This window comes from Ornithodoros turicata, chromosome 3, assembly GCF_037126465.1.
Source record: "Ornithodoros turicata isolate Travis chromosome 3, ASM3712646v1, whole genome shotgun sequence".
Taxonomy (NCBI): domain Eukaryota; kingdom Metazoa; phylum Arthropoda; class Arachnida; order Ixodida; family Argasidae; genus Ornithodoros; species Ornithodoros turicata.
In genome coordinates this window covers 2,276,030-2,295,564 of record NC_088203.1, presented here as the reverse complement: position 1 = coordinate 2,295,564, position 19,535 = coordinate 2,276,030, and the positions used below count along the sequence as shown (strand labels likewise).

The 19,535-nt window shown below is 46.8% G+C and overlaps 1 long non-coding RNA gene across 1 annotated transcript in view; it reads right to left on the bottom strand.

Annotated features, from left to right (window-relative positions):
• The window catches only part of LOC135389810 (uncharacterized), a 173,601-nt gene that overhangs the window by 46,503 nt on the left and 107,563 nt on the right, over positions 1-19,535 (bottom strand). Inside the window, exon 4 of the long non-coding RNA XR_010421593.1 lies at positions 6,509-6,724. This is a non-coding gene — a long non-coding RNA (uncharacterized LOC135389810). The remainder of the gene's footprint in view (positions 1-6,508; positions 6,725-19,535) is intronic.

The following is a 19,535-nucleotide window of genomic DNA, read 5'->3' as shown; positions in this document are numbered from 1 at the left end:
GATCCTTTTTTACGTACGTACACATGTCGTATTTTTTCCTGTGGGAGAGAGCCCCATATTGATTTTTACGGCTTCTGGTTAAGTGCAATAATACATTTATCGCACTTAAGTAAATGTAAATAAATGTATGTTTTTAACAATTATATCACCCTCTCATGGTCATTTTTATCGAAAGTAACTGTTAATGTTGTAAAGTTACTTTCTTTTATCACTGTAACTAGTTACTTGACCAAGAAAGTAACTATAACTGTAACTTAGTTACTTAACCAAGACAGTAACTATAATTGCAACTCAGTTACTTTTCAGAAGTAACTTACCCAAGACTGGGACGGTCCCAGATTTAAACCACTCAGAAGTACACTAGTGTAATTTTTCTTCTAGACAAGACGTACGCCTTTATTCTGACCTTTCGACCGCAAGTTGCGTAAAGAGAGATATTTACGGAGATTCTTACGAAGCTAGCTGTAAGATGTAGCTTATCCCGGCGACAACTTGAGGAACCATAGAGCTTTCCCCGTAATATTCGAGTACATTCCATATATCTTGATAACATTCGTATCAACCCACAGGTAATGGGGTTGAGTACCGGAGCTTAAGCGGTGAAATTATAGAGATTGCCACGGACCGCCATTTTTCGTCCTTTTCCGAGTCCGTCAGACAATGACCAGGCTCACTCGTGGCCCGCCCATGGCTCGCCAGTGGCCCGCCCTCCCTCTAGAAGCTGCCGAAAAAGTCACTCCGGAATATCCAGAGACACCGTCCAAGTACACACGCAGACCGACGCACAACGACCTTCTGGTGCTTTTTTTTTGTGTCTGTTAAAGCCCGGAAGTGTTGCCTGTAGACACTCTAGTGTGCCATTCCGTCCACAAGTTTTAGAAATTAACGCCGCAAAGTAGAAAGAAACGCTTGAGAGAACAGCGCATGAAACACAAAACATATTTCTCCGCAATTTTCGTTGCTTTTGCGATTAACGGGTATGAATAGCGTTTCGTGCATGGACAGAACACGATTCCAGGACAGACAGATTTCATACCCTGATTCATACAGGGCCCTATACAGCTCTCACCAAACATCCCGGCGAACCGCAAAGCCAGCAGCCGCAGTGCAACCCACATTCATTTCGGACGGCCTCGACATCTCCATCAGAAAAGGTTTCCATCACCTTTCAACCGAACACGGCATACAATTCACGGCGTCCACGGAGGCGAGCTCATTTCGCCGCGAATAATCGGCCGCCCAAATCAAACCCCAAATTACGCCCGAACGCACACAATGGACAACACAACGATGGCGAGCTCCATGACAAAAGCTACACTTTTTGCGCTCACAAGGCTACACTTGACCCGAAAAGCCGCAGTGAAAGCCTCCGAACTGCGCCGAGGAATGCCTGCTACCGTCGTAGCTTTCGAACGCAGCGTGGGAGTGACCCGAAAACAGAATGGTCACAAAATGGCTGCAACGGAGTGTGTGCGCTTTTTTTTCAACCGTTCTCGATTGATATTTGCATTTCCTGGTTCCACGTATAGTCTGGCTCGAGTGGCTCTCTCGATGCCTAAAAAAACGTGCCGGTGAACAACATGGTATTCACTGTGGAGTCGCCTATGATCCCATGTGTCTCGTGATATGAAAGACTCGAATTATGTGTCCGTTTGTATATGACTCTCAACCTATGTGTGCAATAAAATTGCTCGCCTCAGTCACCTGGTCAAATTCAGCTAATCAAAACACTGCCCTGTGCGCTGCTTACGTTTCGTTAGATAGTAATATGCACAACAACAACTTCTTTAGAAAATTGGTGGCTCCGGTGTCCGCCGAGAGCCTTAATGGCCGGCGGGCCCCAGGGCGCGCCAGAACAGCTCCGGCATTACAAGTTTAAAAGTAACGCGGTTTCGTTTTTGATTGCTTCTTAGTTTTATGGAAGGAATTCAGACTCGAGAGTCTATGTATTTCCTGTAGTCGCGTCTTAAATAAATTACACTTTGGAAGAAGTAGTATATGAGTACGTTTTCTCCTGAAAGTGAACTTTTTATTTGTTTTTCGTTTCTGCTTCAACACACTTTTCAGTAGAAGTGTTTTTCTTTTCTTTTTTTTTCATTGCTTTTTAAGCTATTTGTTTAAAAAAAGGAATCGAAAGATTAGAGATTCGTAGGATTCGTGGAGTCGGCAGAACCTTCCTTAGATTCGGGTTCGGAAAATTCTGGATTCGTCCCAATCTCTATATAATAAAGAGTCCCCTGACAGTGAGGAACCAAAAAGTTTAATAGTGATATTAAGGCAGAGCGTTGGTATAGGTTGACTATGGACCAAGCAATTTTCACATAGTGAGAGGGCGAACGTAGCGGTTCTGAATGGTTGGTAGTGCAGGCAATGGAAAAGGTTGTGCCTTACAGATCTTCCAGAAAAGAATGCGAGACTTCTCCCTGGCAAATGAGATATAGATTGTTGCCTGGTGCCATTATAAACATAAATTTCTTAGTAACCAAAATAAAATGCTGTTTCGCAGAGAGATTACTTCCAAATCCGCTTCTGCACGTATACATGTAGCCTCACGCTGTAACGTGCACATCCGTACTTATAGGCCCGCATATCGTTCTTACATGCATCTCAACAATGCACCGTTTGCATGTCTTGTTTTCCTACATGTCACTTGTGGTCTCTATACAACGAAACCACTATATAGCGTTACTCTACCTCGGTACATCGCTGGTCTACCTCAGTACCTTCTGTGCCCCAATAGCGTTCTTCTACCTTATGTACTGTCTACGAACGCCACGGTATGTACATATCACACATTGTGACGTTCCCCACACTGTACAGGTCGGACACTTTGAAGAAAAACTGAGCACAAACAGCTATAACGGGCTCTTCCTTGCTCGTAACGAGTATACTTAACTTTCAAAGAAAAATACTTGTTTTCTATCTTCTCTTACTTGAAAACGAGATGGATGTTGCAGTTTCTTGAATGTGCCACTCTGGGCTCGTTACGTGCTTCATTTACGCGTCAGATGCTCCTCTCATATCTGACATTCAGAGACTCAACTATGCGTAACTTACAGAAAGAAGAAAAAAGAAATAAAAAGGCGCATCTTTCAGTGGACCTCAAAAAGTTCTTGCAGCCGACGCCCCGCGTGATTATGTTCGTATTCTCCCGATCACGACTTTTCGTCTTGCGCTGCGCGAGCCCCCGTGATGATATTGCAACCCCCTCGTACCGTCAGCGACGGATATTAAAAAAAAAAGAAAAAAAACGTACGGCAAACTTTTCATAATAACGCAAGCCAAAGATGGGGCACCGGGAAAGTACAAAGGGGTTCGTGATACTTGAGGAGGTTGAAGAAAAGGGACCACTCGTTTTCCTTCTTTCTTTCGATGCCTTCGAGCCCCATGGTGGTTTTCCTTCTTTTATTGCTCTCATTTCGATCGGAGTCCGAATAGTTTGAATGAGCGATGGGGTTATTTGCTGGTCCACAAGGAGAGATTGACGGCTGACCAGAATCGTGCATGCACGCTATAGCTATCAAAAGGAGCGAGAATGGAATCCGTAGAGTTCCGCTCGAGAAATGTTTGTGGACAAAGACCGTTTCTTGTGTGCATGTTTTGAGTTTGCCTCACGATTGCAAAACCGGCTCTTTGCGGATCTGTCGGTAACGTGTCAGCAGAGCTCCGTGCTCGAACCCAGCCAAGGGCGCCAGTAGGTTTTTCCAGACCGGCCTCGGTGGGTATAGCGTGTTCGCCCTCTGGATCCCGAGATCGCGGGTTCGAACCCGGTCGAGGACGCCAGCAACTTGGTGACAAGGTACACGCAGTCTTCCGCGAGGGACGTTGAATACGGGGTGCCGTGTGGTGAGCTTTCATCGCACGTTAAAGAACCTTCAGGTGGGCAATCGACAGACCGACCGCTGTGGCGTCGCTCATGATCTCAGTTGTCTCGCGACGTAAACACTCAATTATTATTATTAAAGCTTTTTCCACGGTACAAGCCCATCGTCCTCGCCAAGAGATATTAAAGGTACCGTAAAACAGCAGTTTATGTTGATTCCCACTCTCGGGGCGTCGGCCAGTCCGTTCAGCACGAGAGAAACTCCAGCACAGCAAATGAACAGAGAAGGTTTAACAGAGCCTCCAGCCTACCTTAAGAAGCCAATCACTTGATGCTCCAGCGCCCCCACTCGTTAGCACGTGTCCCACGTGTACCGATGATATTTGAGATACGATGGGAATAACATCACCCACACTCTCCCACCCCAACGTTCAAATCGTAGTGTCTTTTACGAGTCCTCGTCGTCCGACATATCGGGCATTTCGATGACAACGTCCTCGTCTTGGCGTCCCGGGACGTGCTGTGCGGGAGGCAGTGGTGGCGGTGGGAGGTCCTGTCTCAGGAGCTCTGGGCGCAAACGCCTCAGAGTGGCCAGTACCGTGGCCACATGGATGCCCGAGGGTCGTGTCGCCTTGGTGTGGCCCGGTGGATCTCTGGCACCGCGCAGACCGGGCAGAGAACCCTCCGCTCCTCCACCGTCAGTGGCAACAGTGGATCTGCAGGGTGCCGGTCGGACGGTGTTAGTCCCCAGAAGGGAGGGGGGTCCTCAAAGTGCCGGATCCTCGGAGGGGGCGAGCTTGGGCTGCCCACCGGCTGTGCGAGGACCAGCCTGCGGTCCTGCTATCCTCTCTCCACCTGCCCACATCTGTACACCGCTCATAGCCACAGTTGCTTCGCGCCGCTAACGCGGAATAATAAAAAGATATTTGTGGAATTCAAGACGGGCATTCCTTTCAGTACCGCTGTTGAACGATTGACTCTTCAGCGTCGAAAGGGACGTGTTTGCGCTGAAGAGGTTGAGTGGGCTCAGGGTAGCTTCGGGAGAACAGCCACCGCATAAGTAAGACGAGCACGTGACGTGGACAGCGGAAGTACCAAAAATTAAATATAATGTCTTTGAGAGTTGCTTTTGTACTTCGATTTTTTTCGTTCTTTCAAAACAGTGAGTGTAAATTCACTAAAATACCTTAACGTGGTAACGGTACTTGTAACTAGTCACACCTAAAGGTAACTGCGACTCTGTTACTATTTCCACAAGTTATCTCTAACTGTAACTTATTTACTGTTCAAAAAGTAACTTACCCATGACCAGCAATTTTACCGTCGAGTGCAGCGTTTGATGATTCAACCACAAAACGCGATATGTATAAAAAAAAAAACTGTAGCGACAAGCTATCATTGTAGTGAAGGGCTGCGGCGGAAGCCGAAACAATCGGAAAAAAATGTGTTACGCTGAACTCAAAAACGTTATTATATATCACTACATCGTTGGAGCCAATTGATCAATTTATTTACTAGAAAAAGACCCCGAGGAGGGCGCTAATTCCAAAGAAAGCAATATTTCACACTCTTCCGTCGTCGACAGCAAAGCAATGAAAGCTGACGATATGCATCTCTTCTACTATACTCCTTGTAGACAAGGAAATATGAGACGCTCTCTTCCGAAAAAATAAAATAAAAATAAAAAACTGTAGACGGAGGCAGTTTTAATTAAAAGCAGTCTGTGCCAACATTACTTATCCGGTGCCTTCCTCCTTAAGGGCGCGGTATTGTTCAAATTAGGTGTCTGCATAATGCACGCTTTTAATGAATCTTTTGTTTATGCCTACCATACGCTTAAGAGTTCACGGAACATCGGGGAATGGACAAAAAATCGGACACCTAAATGGTGGTCGTCCTTTTTCTCCCCGAATCCCGGGGATTCTTGCGCTCATTCTTCTATTGCTGTTCCAAGCCTTCTTTGTAAACGTGTTTGTAACTTTTGAAGTCAAAAGCAGGATGCAAGCAAGCTGCTGCAATCTTGGCAGAGGAAACACGACCTTGAGTCTGAGGGCAAGAACGAGACAGGACGGATGAAATTTTTGTTTCTGTTAGACATCTCAAAATCCTTGTACCGGACTTACTTCCTTTTTATCTTCTGTTTCAATTCCGTTTCTGTTACTTCTCATTTATTTTATTTTTTCTTATTTATTTCTCATTTATTATTATTTCGTTTATATCCCCTTTTCTCTTCTTTTCTTTTTTTTTTGACAACTTTATTGTTCGTAGTATTTCTGTTTCTTAGGATCTATAGGGGCCTGTTTATTGAGAGCTACGTTAATATTGGTCTTTCTAATTCTCGAAATATTCCCATATCTATCATTTCCCTTCTACATTTCTGTCCTCGTAGAAATCCTATTTCATTTCTACTGTTTGCCTCCCCTGATCACTAGTTTGCATTCCCTCTATTGCACTCGTTTAAATTCCCATTGTTCATTCCCATATTTCTCTTTCCTCTAATCTTCGTTCGTACGCTCTATTCTACCACTAGCTTGATTAGATAAACAGCTATTCTATCTCTATACCATTTACCGTACAGTTCTCCCACTAATTCTTCTTGCTGCGTCGTGTATTCTGAGGGCCTGTTATATGGAGCTTCCACTATATAGAGCTAGGGGGGTATCAAAGCATAAAGGCTGCACTCACCATAGTCTCGTCCTGCGAAGCCGATTTTACAGGGGAGGGGGATCCATTTACTTTGGCTGGAAGAGTCAGACAGAGAGGACAGCTTGCTACTCCTCACTAGATGATTCCTTAGTGGGTGGTCAAGTTCCTGGGGTAGTTATAGTCAGGCGTTGTGGGGTCAGAGGTCTTCCGCCGTCCCGCCCACTATGTCACATTTTACGCGGCTTCGGCAGGACTCTGGAAGAGATGAGATTAGATTAGCAACAACAAGAACTTTATTTTACGAGATTAGATTCGAATTAGAGAAGCCAAACGTGGAGAACTCCACAGCTCCAGTGTTTCACTGGAAGGATGAGATCGGTTAACTCGTTCAATGTTCGTTTCAGAACTCTCTCAGTTCATTTTAAAGGAACACCGAGGTGACCCCAATTTTCTTCTTTTTCTTTCTTTTTTTTTCGGCAACAGGGAATAAAATGGCCTCTGGCGAAAGAACGATGAACGTAGGTGACCGACAGAGCGCACGTGAGGCCGCTATTCTGCACACATTTAAAAAAAAAAGAAAAGAAATCCTCCACTCGTGAAAAGAGCGTATCGGAGAACGAGGGAACGTCATGACGTAACGTGGTCCCCGGACACGTGACTCGTGACGTAGAGAGGAAAATCTCAAGCATGACGTATAAGCGCCGCGCAGGAAAAAAAATCAGAGGCACGGGGACTTCCCTATACGTCTGGCGAGGATCGTGTCGGTCGTTCGCGGCTGCTTTCTCAGACTGCTCTTGTGAACTGAACTGCGCAGCGAGAATACACAGCATGGGCATACGGCTTGCATTGTGGCTCCTGATGGACATACTTAAAACTTCCTGATGGACAGCTTGACAAATGAGACACTCATTGCTCCCTTAAGCAATCGTCAGTTCTCTTCCGCTCACTCACGCGTGAACAGAGCCAACAGCAACTAGACAGAAAACAGCCCGCTCACTCGTTGAAGTGACGTAACAACTAAGAGTCAGCCAATTGGGATCGTGTTTTCGATAGCTGTACCCAATCACGGACGTGCTTTCTGCAGCGGTTGTCATGTGGAGTCGAACCGCGCCGTCGTCTGCGAGTAGTGATTGAACTAAATGTGAAACACTTTAAGATAAAGCGCAAAACGGTTCCATACAGAGGTGGGCGTTTGTCCTCACTAGCCTCGCCCTCACCTCAATTTTCTTGGAGATGAATTTTCCTCACCTCACCTAAAAAAAAATTTGAAAAATTTTCCTCATCTCACCTCAAAAATTTTCTGAAAATTTTTTTCTCACCTCAATTTTTTATTGAAAATTTTTTCTCACCTCACCTCAAAAATTTTTTTCGAAATTTTCCTCACCTCATTTTCCATACCTTTCTCAAAAGCGCGTTGCACTTTTTGTCTGTAGATTGAAGGATAGGTGCAATTATTCGCGAGTTCTTGAATTCGCAGAACGGCGAATCACAACAGTATAGCAGACGAATTCTGTCTTTATATGCCTACGTAGTCAAGGAGGGAGAGGAGGCAATATTCTCTCTCTAGATGGCGTTGACAGAGCCCGCGTGTCTCTACCGTCGTCTGTACCTCCATTAGAGTACACCGCCATCCACGCTCTATACTCAAGTACCGCAGGAACAATGGCGCCAATTCACCGAGCGTCTCTCGGCCATTCGTCGTCCATGCAGTACCTGAGTGCGAGTTCTTCTACTGTCTTTCTCTCCCCCGCCACGATAGGTTGTCGTTTCGCCTTCGATAATTTACCCTTATTACCCTTTCACCCCGTCGGTCTCGCATCACGTGCAACAGTTATGGCGTCATTAAGACACGTGACTCGCTCCCTTTATCGCCCTCTAGCGTAGTTCCATGCAAGTTGCACGATCTTACTCCCACTGCGGGACGGAGTCATGAAAGCGAAATGGAGCTGCGAAGAATGTTTTCTCTGTTGCAAGTAAGGCTTAACTGCTGTCGTGTAAGAGGGCTTGCAGAGTTGAAGAAACGATCGAAGCGTTGCATTAGGCTTAGCAATTTCTCACCGGTTCAGAAGGGTTCCCTCTAGGTACACCTTGCAGTTTTTTTCCGTGAACTGTGACTCACAACGTATAATATGCTATGGTTCTTTTTGGTTTCTTCTTTAGTCTTCTTTAGTCTAGTTTAGTCTTGTTTATGGAACCTAAAGGCGGGGTCTCGTTAGTGGCAGCTCATACTCAAGATTAGGAAGTGATGGATTCGAACCCTACCACCCGCAGCACGAATTTAGGTTTTCCCCGCGATTTCCGGCAGACTTTCCATAGGGGCACAGTTCCTACTGAAGTAGGCCCAGCAGGCACACTAGCCCCCTCCCCCCCTCGTCTCTCACTTGTTCCTATGCTGTCGTCTCTACGTCTGCACAGCGTTCATGGCCACTACTGCTTCGCGGTGCAAATACACAGGCCAGGAGAAGACTCGTAGGCTTTAAAAACGATTCCACGTGCTTACGCTTACGTTAGATGCCGCTGTATGTTCGCTGCCCTTGCTTTATTTATTCAAACTTTGACCGTGGCAGAAAGGTGGACACAACGTATTCGTCGTTACTCATGGCGGGACGTCGTAGCCACAACAGCACAGTATAGCAATGATTCTCGCTATATATAGCGAATTTGGGTGGTAATTTCATGACAACACGGCCTATATTGATCGGAAACTGCTCGGAAGTTGTTCGCGCTAGATTACGTGAACGTTGCCACCCGAATATGAATGCCAGGAGTACAATTACTCTCAAAAGGGAGTCTCCTCAATTCATGAGAGATAAGATATACTCGCCGAAGGGAGTGTATATGTGGCAACGGTGTACTCCCCAAAAAGGAGATTACTGTATAACATTTTTTTTTTTTTTAAGAGTGTTGAATCACGCACTAGGGGCCTCGCGGTCGCTTGTCTTCGGGTTCCGCCGTCTGCTAAACCCACGTGAACCTCGACGTGCTGGCCAATGCGGACCGTCGCCACCCTTGTAGTGCGGATGTGACGACACCGGATATGGTAAGGCAACCCGCTGCCCGGTCGTATTGAGCCCGGGCGAAAAAAAAGTGCTAGCCGGGCGCTCGGAAAGGGCCACGCGAACATGCGAGATTGCTTCGCTTTGACCAAGCGAACATGACTGCTCGGGATCTAGCAAAAAAAAGAAAAAGAAAAAGCCATGAAATGACCACACAAATTCTCCAATAGAACAACAGCAGTATACCTCAAATTACGACTGCCAATATGCATAATAAGCGGAACTTAAAAACTGCAGTCACATGATTCCTCGTGATCACACGAAAGAGTTGAAGAAAGTTCGCAGCAGAGCGAATTAGAATTGTAGAAAGTATTGAAAGAAAGAAATGAAAGAAGAAGAAAATAAAAAAAAATTAGAATTGTAGAAGAAAGTTAGAAGAATTAGAATTGTAGAATTAGAGCAGCATTCTTCTGTGACGTCAGCAGAAAGGTGCTGCCTAATGCCTACGTCAGAATCAGATGCAGATGTGGTTCCTACGAGGATTCGTTCAGTGAAATACATATTACGTATACTATACCACCACGCCACTATCGAACGAAATATCAATCTCACAATTTCCGAACAGTCCCAGCCTGTAGCTTTGAATCCACTTTTCTTTTCTTTTTTTCACGCAGTTTCCACCTCCTCCCGACGCCTTATAGTATCGGTACTTATTATTAATTTTCCTCCCAAAGATACTATAGGTAGATATTTTGTCTCATATTTGCTGTCAGCGCCTTCCGTCTTAAATTAGGCTTAAGCGACGTCGCTTCCTTTCCGTCCACTATGAGCACCTCCGTTTACTTTTCCCGCCGCCAGGGGCGCAAATAGCCGCTCCTTCAATGGCGCCTGGGGACTGTGATGCGCCATTAGCCCTGGGCTAAGACCGGTTGCTCTTTTCTTTAGAGAATATCCGTCCGCTGCTGCTGCCATCTAGCGCGTCAATTAGAAGCGGACGTCGCCCCATTAAGTCCCTTAGATAAGCCGCACGGTGTCGCTGGGGGAATTGGTCAGGTTGGGAACGAAAGGCTTGCATGCGGAGGGCTTTTATCACTCCCGCTGACCCTTTTTCTAGTTCGGGGCAAGAATGTCCTCGGGGAACATTGGTTTGAGTAGTTCATACGCTGTGATTAGCACAGCCTATGGGAACTTTCCTGCCGTTCAGACTCAGCGGTCGAAGGCTAGATTGTCAGGACAGGTAATCCTCGCGACGTCCTCAGGACGTATGAACTGCACCTTAATTAACCGCAATAAACCGACATAATTAACGGCATCCGATCGATTTATATTTCGTTTCTGCCTCGTTGTGGGGAATAGCTACGCATTGCCAGATATATATAGCACGGATATTTCCAAGCACAGCAGGCGACAAAGAAACGAAGGTTCCACGGGGGCCATTAAACGAAAGCACTACACGTATATCACATGCAATTCGATTCACATTGGACAGTTGTGAGCTCGCACAATTAAACTGCAGGAAAGTTTACCTGTCGAACGGTCGGATTTCCGACGGATTACCACAACATCCTCTTTCGTAATGAGCACTGCCTCCTGTGTATATAACTTCTGTAAGATTCGCGCTTTTGACATGTTACACTCTACTATCGGTGTGTAACATCACTGCGCTCCTTACATCACTGTATAATATCACAGCCATCTCTAGAGTGCTTGTGGTTACCGTAACCACGTGTCTACAATATTTTTCGGATTTTGTAATTTGTCGTAATTTAATCTCGATGCAGTGCGACATGGGTCCTCCGGTGTCTGTAAATAAACAAATAAATTGAAAAGCTGGGTCTGCAACGAGAACACAAACGCATTTTGTCCACGTTTACGCGCTGCAGCTGTCATACCTCTCTGTCGTGACGTTGCTGGACTGGGCAGGGCCAATTACTGCAAGCAGTTCCAACATCATCATCATCGCCACTTCTCTTTTACTTTCAACTTGGTAACGCAAGAATGCCTAGTTGGCACGCGGTTCGTGATCCTCAGCGTGAAAGCTATTTACTTAGAAAAAGCAAGAGCGCATATATCCACTAGAGAGCCTACACTAGAGAGCATATGCTGAAATGGCATAGATGCGGAATAGCGGGTGAAGAAACTGCATGTTGACAGAGCAACACAAAATAGCTCACAGTACGTAATACCCGGAAATTTTATCCATCGTGTTTTCCTTTTATGCACCTAACCTAAACCTTAACTCAATAGAATAGTTATGAAGCAAACGAGCTGATGATATAGATCCATTACTGAAGAAACTCCGGAGCAAGGTTTGTGTCTGTCCCCCTTTTTTCCGTGTCCCTCGTGAACTCAACCTATCCAAACATTATCCGCACAGTCCTTTAAACACGGGGTGAACAACACAATCCTCTATTAAATCAGCGAGCTAGTGCTACACACCGAAGTGCATCGATGAATCACCATCCAGCATATACGACGCACAGTCAACGGCTTTACACGAGAACGACGTAACGGTGCCGATGACGCCATGCCCGAGGGCTGAAAGAACGTCATCAGGAAGTCGCCACACAAGAAGGGGTCGCGTCCTTCGGAGACGTTCCAATGTTTTAGAATCGCGCAGGCCGGACAAGCCGAACCTAATTCCTTCAACCTGGATTTCTCTCCCTACACACGATAGTTACGGAGACGGGGAAAAAAAAATGCCGATACCGTGTCGATGAGCCTCAGGGGGAAGAAAAGAGAAAAGAATGATGACTGGAGAAAAGATTAAATTCCAGGACACGTCTGTCGAATGGGTTACTTGCTTGACTACACAAACAGAGCAAGTTATGAGCAGGTTAGCCTAACCCAACGTTGGGCTAGCTACTGGGAACAGTTAGGCAGAAGGAACGGTACTATATCGGTAGTCTTTCTACAATGATGAATGCTACCCCGAGAGAGTGTTATAAGGAATGACATCAGAGACAGGAACATCGGCTCCGGTACCACACCTCCAAAGCGCTCTGCCCGACAGGAAATTTTTTATTCGAATATTTTGGTAATTAGTCGAGCTGACACACACACGCACACACGCACACACATAAATGATGATGATGATGATGTGGTGGGTCCTTCTCCGCCGTTATGGCGGTACATTGCCCCATTGCGCTTGTGGAAGGGATGAGAAAGTGATGATGATGGAAAGGTGACCTTTTAGAGTTCGTCCATTAGTCGAGTGCTGGAGAGGAACTCAGCAACAGCTCGTAGGTCTTGCATCAGATGTGAGGGGTCCGACCATGGCCCGAGAATGTTGGCCAAGTCGAACTGGCGTTGATCGACGCGTTGCAGGGCAGTTTCTATGAGGGCGCGCTCGCGATCGTACCGTCCGCAGACCAGGAGGATGTGATGAAGGTCACCGCGCTCCCCACACATGGGACACAGGCTGGATGCGCAGACACCGAGGAGGTGTTTGAAAGCAGGTGTAAAAGCCACAGTAAGTCTCATGCTGTGGAAGACTGTGGTAAAGGAACGTGGCATTCGGCGGGGGAGAGTAAGGGACAATGTGGGGTCAACGGGGTAAAGCAGAGAGTGGGTGGTAACCGATCTGAGGCTTACAAACACAACCATACAAACCCTAAGTACCTTGAAACACATTGAAAGATTGAAGGCTGAGATTACATTCGTCGAAAGAGTCCGACAGGGGGTCAGCGCGATTGCCGGTACTGTGCCCTAACCGTAGCAGTATGCGGGCACGACTTCCCGTCGATTTTGCGAGGAACTTCTTTTTCGTGGACGGAAAACGCTCTTACGCTCGGCTTCACAAACATGTACGTACGTATGTATGTATGTATGTATGTGTGTTTGAGGCTTGAGCTCAGTCTTTCTCTATAGCTCGTCAATTCTACATTGAATATTTTGTCAGTCATGTTCGACGAAAGGTTCCCACCTAAGATGAATGCAAATCCTTGCTTGGGAAATTTAGCAGAGACTTTAGAGCATCCTTTAGAAATGCTCTTTTTGGGACTGGGAATTATTCAAGACGGAAGCGCAAGGAGAGCGATGTTCGTCGAGGAGTATCGTAATTCAGTTGTAACACAGCCGTCTCTCTTAAGCCTTCCACAGGGGACTTTCATTCTGAAGCACCGCTTTCTTCTTGAGAGGAAAGACATCCGTGTCTTATAGGCACTCATTCGGACAATACACACGACCGAGGAAGTTATCCGCATCGAAATTCTATCCCCGTCCGCACGTTTCCACAAAACCCTCAATGACCACCGCACCTCACGCCAGTAACCGAAGGCCAGCATATCGCTCGCAATCGAAATTAAGGCCAAACCTCCCATGATCCTCGACATCTCCGAATCACAACACTTCCAAATCACCTCGATATCGCGCCTGAAAGGGACCTATGAGAAAGTCATTACGTCTCGTAGACGTCCCCAGAATGTCCTTCGACTCCCGCAGCGACACTCCCCGTCCATTTCCTATACATAACAGACGATAAGATTATGGACCACACAATTGTAGAAGGTCGTCCACTAGCGGCGTGCAGAAATGTCGTCTGCTTTCGGTCCAAAGCAGACCTGGGCGAGAACGTTGCAGAAGGTTATCGGGGCGCCAAGAAGTCATACCGTACGCGCGCACGACGACTTAATTGACTCGAAGGCCTTCGAGAAGTTTCTGCTACCGGTTTTGCTTTGATCTCCAAACGTATAAGATGTGGGTCAGTAAGCCTTTAGGGCTGGGTGTTTGCCAGGGTATCTCCGCAATTAATCGCGTTGCAGAAGTGTTTATGGTAATAGTGCTTGTTCTGTAAGCGTGTGTGCTGCGCGATGTAATGCGTTACACAGTAAACGAGAGAGGTGTTCGGGCTGAGACTTTGGACGTTAAATAATGACACTCGCAGCGAGAAATACGCAAATGAAGTACGCAAATATGGCTGCTTGAATTTACGCAAGTCGTGACTGTCCTCGTCCGGTATTTACGCGAAATTCTCGATAAAAGACCGCTCTGCTGATGCAATTTCATGCAACTGTTATATCAAGGTTTTCAGCTGGCTGTGTCAAATTTTGTAGAAGGAGACGAGTACAGACCACGAAGGAAGAAAGGAAAGCAGCGGATGAAAATGTAGAGCCGAAGTTGGGGAGGCCTGCAAGGTGACGTCACAAGTTGTATTAAGGTTTTCGTCGCATAGTCGATATAGCGGAGAAACCTCTCTAGTACGGACACACTGGGACTGCCGGAACGGAACCGAAAACGGCTTCGAACTCCAATTTTTTCAAGAGCCGGAGCGTAACCGCAATTTACCGTCGGTAATTAACCGAAACCGTAAACCGAACCAAAAATACGATTTCGATTACCGGTTCATATGAATCGGTTGAAGCATGAACGCGAACAGCTTTGGATGCGATGTTTGTATTGGTTTACAACTCTGACTGGTGGCGTTGTACGTGCTTCTGTTGAAGTAGATCACCTTGCTTGTTGCACGCAGTTTTTGCCTTGTAGCTTGTTACAGCACGAGCGAAATGAATGTGCACGAGATAATAGAGACCGCAACAAATTATTTTACCGGGAATGTCGCAAAGGGCAAGACTGCGTCGAAGTGACCTGGCAGATGGCACTGCACGACCCTTTCGGAGCGCGCACCTCTCATTTGACGCAGCCAGCAGATACATCCTAGAGAGAGAGAGAGAGAGAGAGAGAAAAGAAAAATATCGGGTCAACTGTTTGGTTACCGGTAACCGTACACACGAGAGAGTTTTAGTACATCGTACGCTATCGCTTTAGCGTAAATAACGAATAGCGTTGGTGGTTCCATTAAGGAGCAAATCCCGTAACCGTAACCAGCCGCTTTCGGAGGTCTGACACCGAACCGTAACTGAATCTATATTCGCTCCGGTCCCTGCAGGACACCCACGGTACAGGATTCTTGACCGCTGAAGGGAGGTGTCCGTACACAAGAGGGGTTGAAGTAAGAGCATTAAAGGGGGCACTAAAATAGCAAAAACAACTTGCACTCAAATGAATATCCGTTTTTCAATTAGTCCAATTCAAATAAAATTAGTTCACACAACGCTACTGTTTACAAGAAAAACGCAACGAAAAAAACAGAACTGTCTTTGGCGGCGAATGGTGGTGGTGGTGGTGGTGGTGGTGGTGGTGGTGGTGGTGGTGGTGGTGGTGGTGGTGGTGGTGGTGGTGGTGGTGAAAGGGCTTGCCGTTGTCGGCCTCACGTAAGTGGGCAACGTCACGACTGACGCCCTGGGGAAATGTGCGTCCTGGGCCGACTTCTAGGGGAACTGTGCCGACATATGTCTGAAAGCGACTGAGGAAAACCCAGGAAAAACCCCAGACAGCACAGCCGGCACCGGGATTCGAACCCGGGTACCTCCCCGGTTCCCCTTGGCGGCGAATGGAATCCCCAGGAGGCAAAGCGGCATCCAATGAGACAGCAGGAGAAGCGCACGCATATACCTATCGCTGGCGTGTGGATTTGGAACGGGTCCGATCGTAGTGTTCCGTATATGCGCGGCATGATGCGCCCTTCTGCATTTTCCAATACCGATTCACTGAATTGTAGCCCACAACAGTTCTCGCGAATGTTCCGCTGACAACACTTATCTTCACGTCCTTCGGACAACGACGCCAGTCCGTTTCGCAACGCGCACTATGTTTTCCGCCGGGACTGCTGCATGTCGTGGTACGCGCGTCCACGCGCAGTATAACACCGATGCACGAGCTGAAACGACGTTCTCTGCTTAGCGTCGAAGCAAGAAAGAGTACGGTATAATTTTGATTGTAGCGTCGTAACGGAATCGAAGTTTTGAATTATGATAACGAGTACGAAATTAACGTAGCGTGTAACGTAATTTGAAGTGAACTTGTTTTTGCATTTTAGTGCCCCTTTAAAGCTTTCCGGGGGGAAACCCAGCTGTCCGTAGTAGGGCAATGTCCATCTAGGGGATGTTCCCGTAATGGGAGGTTTCACTCTAGTTTGAAGGTTAGTTTTTGAATTCCTGGATAGATGTGCCCATGATGTGTCAATATGGCACTCTTGACGTGCCTCATTGGCCTTCTGAAGGAGCGTGACCCGCTTGAAAGAAGCGAAAATTTGTCTCACGTCTCTACGCCACTTCCCCGCTTCTCTCAAAGCGCCGACGTCACGATCAAACCTGGGGAGTTCGTATGACACCACCGGATGCCTGAGGTTCCTCTCGAGGTTTACGCCACATCTTTCCAATAGACCTCTCCCTGTTTGTAAACAAATGACGTCATAGCGTTCGACAGCGCCACCAGTTTAGTAGAGTTGAACTACGCTCGAAGTTAGGGGGCGAAAAAGGTCGCGCCCGAAAGCCACGGTCTTGGGGGGATTACGATGGTCCCTGAAAGGGACGCGACCTTCGGTCCTACTTTTCTGTCAATAGGAGGCAGCGAACAATTGCCCATTCGTGGAACCCAGCCCTCCCCTTCCGATTTGTTTCGGTTTCAGTCCGTCTACTAACGTCATGATGACGTTTCTCGGTTAGAGGTCTATTGGACGTCAGCAGAGCTCCTCCTGATGTCGGCCTTGGACGCATACTGACCCACCTGTTGCCCTCCCTCTGTACATCGCCACAGCCACTGTTGCTTCCTAATTGCCGCAGGAAATGCCATCCTTCAGCAGTATTCCACAGTACAGTCAGTATATACAGTACAGTTCCACAGTTCAGTACAGTATTCCATGCAGTTGTGTGGAATATATGCGTAGCGTACAATAATGTTCTTTAAAAAAAAAAAACACTTCCGTTCGTCGACAACATCCAACCTCGTGACCTCCTTTCTTCGTGTATTTTGTTTTTCGCTTCATATTTCTGCTTTTTCGCCGTGTGTCACACAACGATCAAATGAGACGCTACTTTATTGTCGTAATCCAATTCCTGATCTTCCTCTTCCTCGCTCTTTCCTCATTACGTATTTTTTTTTTATAAAAACAACGAGCAAAAATGCCCACGGTCTCTCGTTTCCAATGGCGTCGGCAACGCTTTTTACTTAATGTCCTTTCCACATCCCTCTCTCTCATGATCGAATCCGCAAAATAAATTGCGAGTCCGGGGCTCGGTAGGAAATTTCGTTTGCGGTTTCTTCTCTTTTGGCCGCTGCACGAACCGTGTCGTTTCTCTTTTTCTGCCGACCTTCCTCTTCTATACCGTAGATTTAAATGTCCCTCTGTGACCTCTTTTGCCTTCTTTTGGCTCGCAATATCTTCCAGATCAGTGCAGAGGGTCTCTGTAGGGTAGGTCGATGCAACCACTATTAACGTGGCAAATATAGGTAATTGTATGACTGTTTACCAGGATATGACTATTGACTATTATATGACTACTGACCAGCATAGGTAATTATATGACCCAATTTGCTTTCAGAAATTTGTAGGGAGGGGTAAAAAATATATGCGATGCCGCTATTTATTCTATATTTCAGATCGGTAATATTATTCCGTGTCTACACCGTGCAAAAACTGTATGTTGTGAGGTGGATGGACGTAGAGAGAACAACAGGAAGGAATGCAGGACGGTGATGTTAGTACGCGTCCTATAGGCAGACTTCGCGAAGAACTCTGCTAACATTCGCCTGAAATGCTTGCCGGAAAACCCAAGGAAAACCACAGGCTACTCAGCGGGAGGTGGGATTACGATCCCAGCAAAAAAGAAAAAAAATATATATATATGTTTGTAAGTCAAACGTCGCCATGCCAGTACTGGACAGCTGTTTCGGCCTTCTTGGGCCTCATCAGCAGTACGCAGGCAGGCAACGTTTGAGCGGATGGCGTCAGAAGTAACGTAACGTGATTCCTAACATGTAACGTAACGTAACGTAACACGTGACACGTGATTCCTCCCGTCAGGATGAGCTAACTCACCACTGAAAGCCCAGTGCAAAGCCAGTGAAGTATACTAGGGAAAAAATAGCCGGAGCTCTTTGGTTGCACGTATAGCATATGTTTGTAAGTCAAACGTCGCCATGCGTATGCTATACGTGTAGCCAAAGAGCTCCGGCTATTTTTTCCCTAGTATACTTCACTGGCTTTGCACTGGGCTTTCAGTCGGGTGGAATCACGTGTTACGTGACCTTCTGACGCCATCCGCTCAAATGTTGCCTGCCTGCGTACTGCTGATGAGGCCCAAGTAGGCCGAAACAGCGCTGTCCAGTACTGGCATGGCGACGTTTGACTTACGAACATATGGTATATGTGCAGCCAAAGAGCTCCGGCTATTTTTTTCCCGCGGTTGCGCAGGAAAAAAGGAGGACAACATCAACAGCATTCAGAAAATTGCAAGTTTGCTATAAATTCGCGCGCTAAAAGTCAATTTATTTCACCACCATGCACCAACAACAATTATATTTTGGCGATGAAGTGGGGAGGTTTTCCACTCTAGGAGCTTTTATTTTTTTTAATTCCGTGTTAGCGCCGCGAAGCAACTGTGGCTATGAGCGGATGGTTCGATAGAGAGAGGAGATAACAGGAGTGGGAAACAGGTGGGTTAAGTATGCGTCCTGGACCGACTTCAGGGGGAACTGTGCCGTCTGGAAAGTCTTGGGAAAACCCAGGGAAAACCTCAGACAGCACAGCCGGTGATAGGATTCGAACCCACCACCTCCCAGGATTCAGCACGACCTTGGCTACCACCAACGAGCTGGACGCCTTAACCCACTCGGCAACGCCGCTGGTCACTCTAGGAGTGGAACGCTACCCCATAGCTATAGGAAGTCTAATATGAGTGATGACGATGATGATCAGAGTGGCGATGGCGATCCTGATTGTGATGGTGAGAATGTCCGAGGGCGATGTCGGGGTCACCAAACAGATGCGGGGCACGGACAAAACGCTGTATATGAAGATAGCTTGATAGCAGTCCGGCACCCATACAGCAGGTAGCACGCGAGACACCAAAAACGATCGGAATTTTAAAAGAAAGAAAAATATGGAGATGTTAGTCCCGACCCAGTCAGAACTGGCTACTCCAAAAACAACATCAAACGCTTTACAATACCAAAACAAAACCAACGTCAATACGGAGCACACAAAAGATAGCGCAGTATACAACTTACCA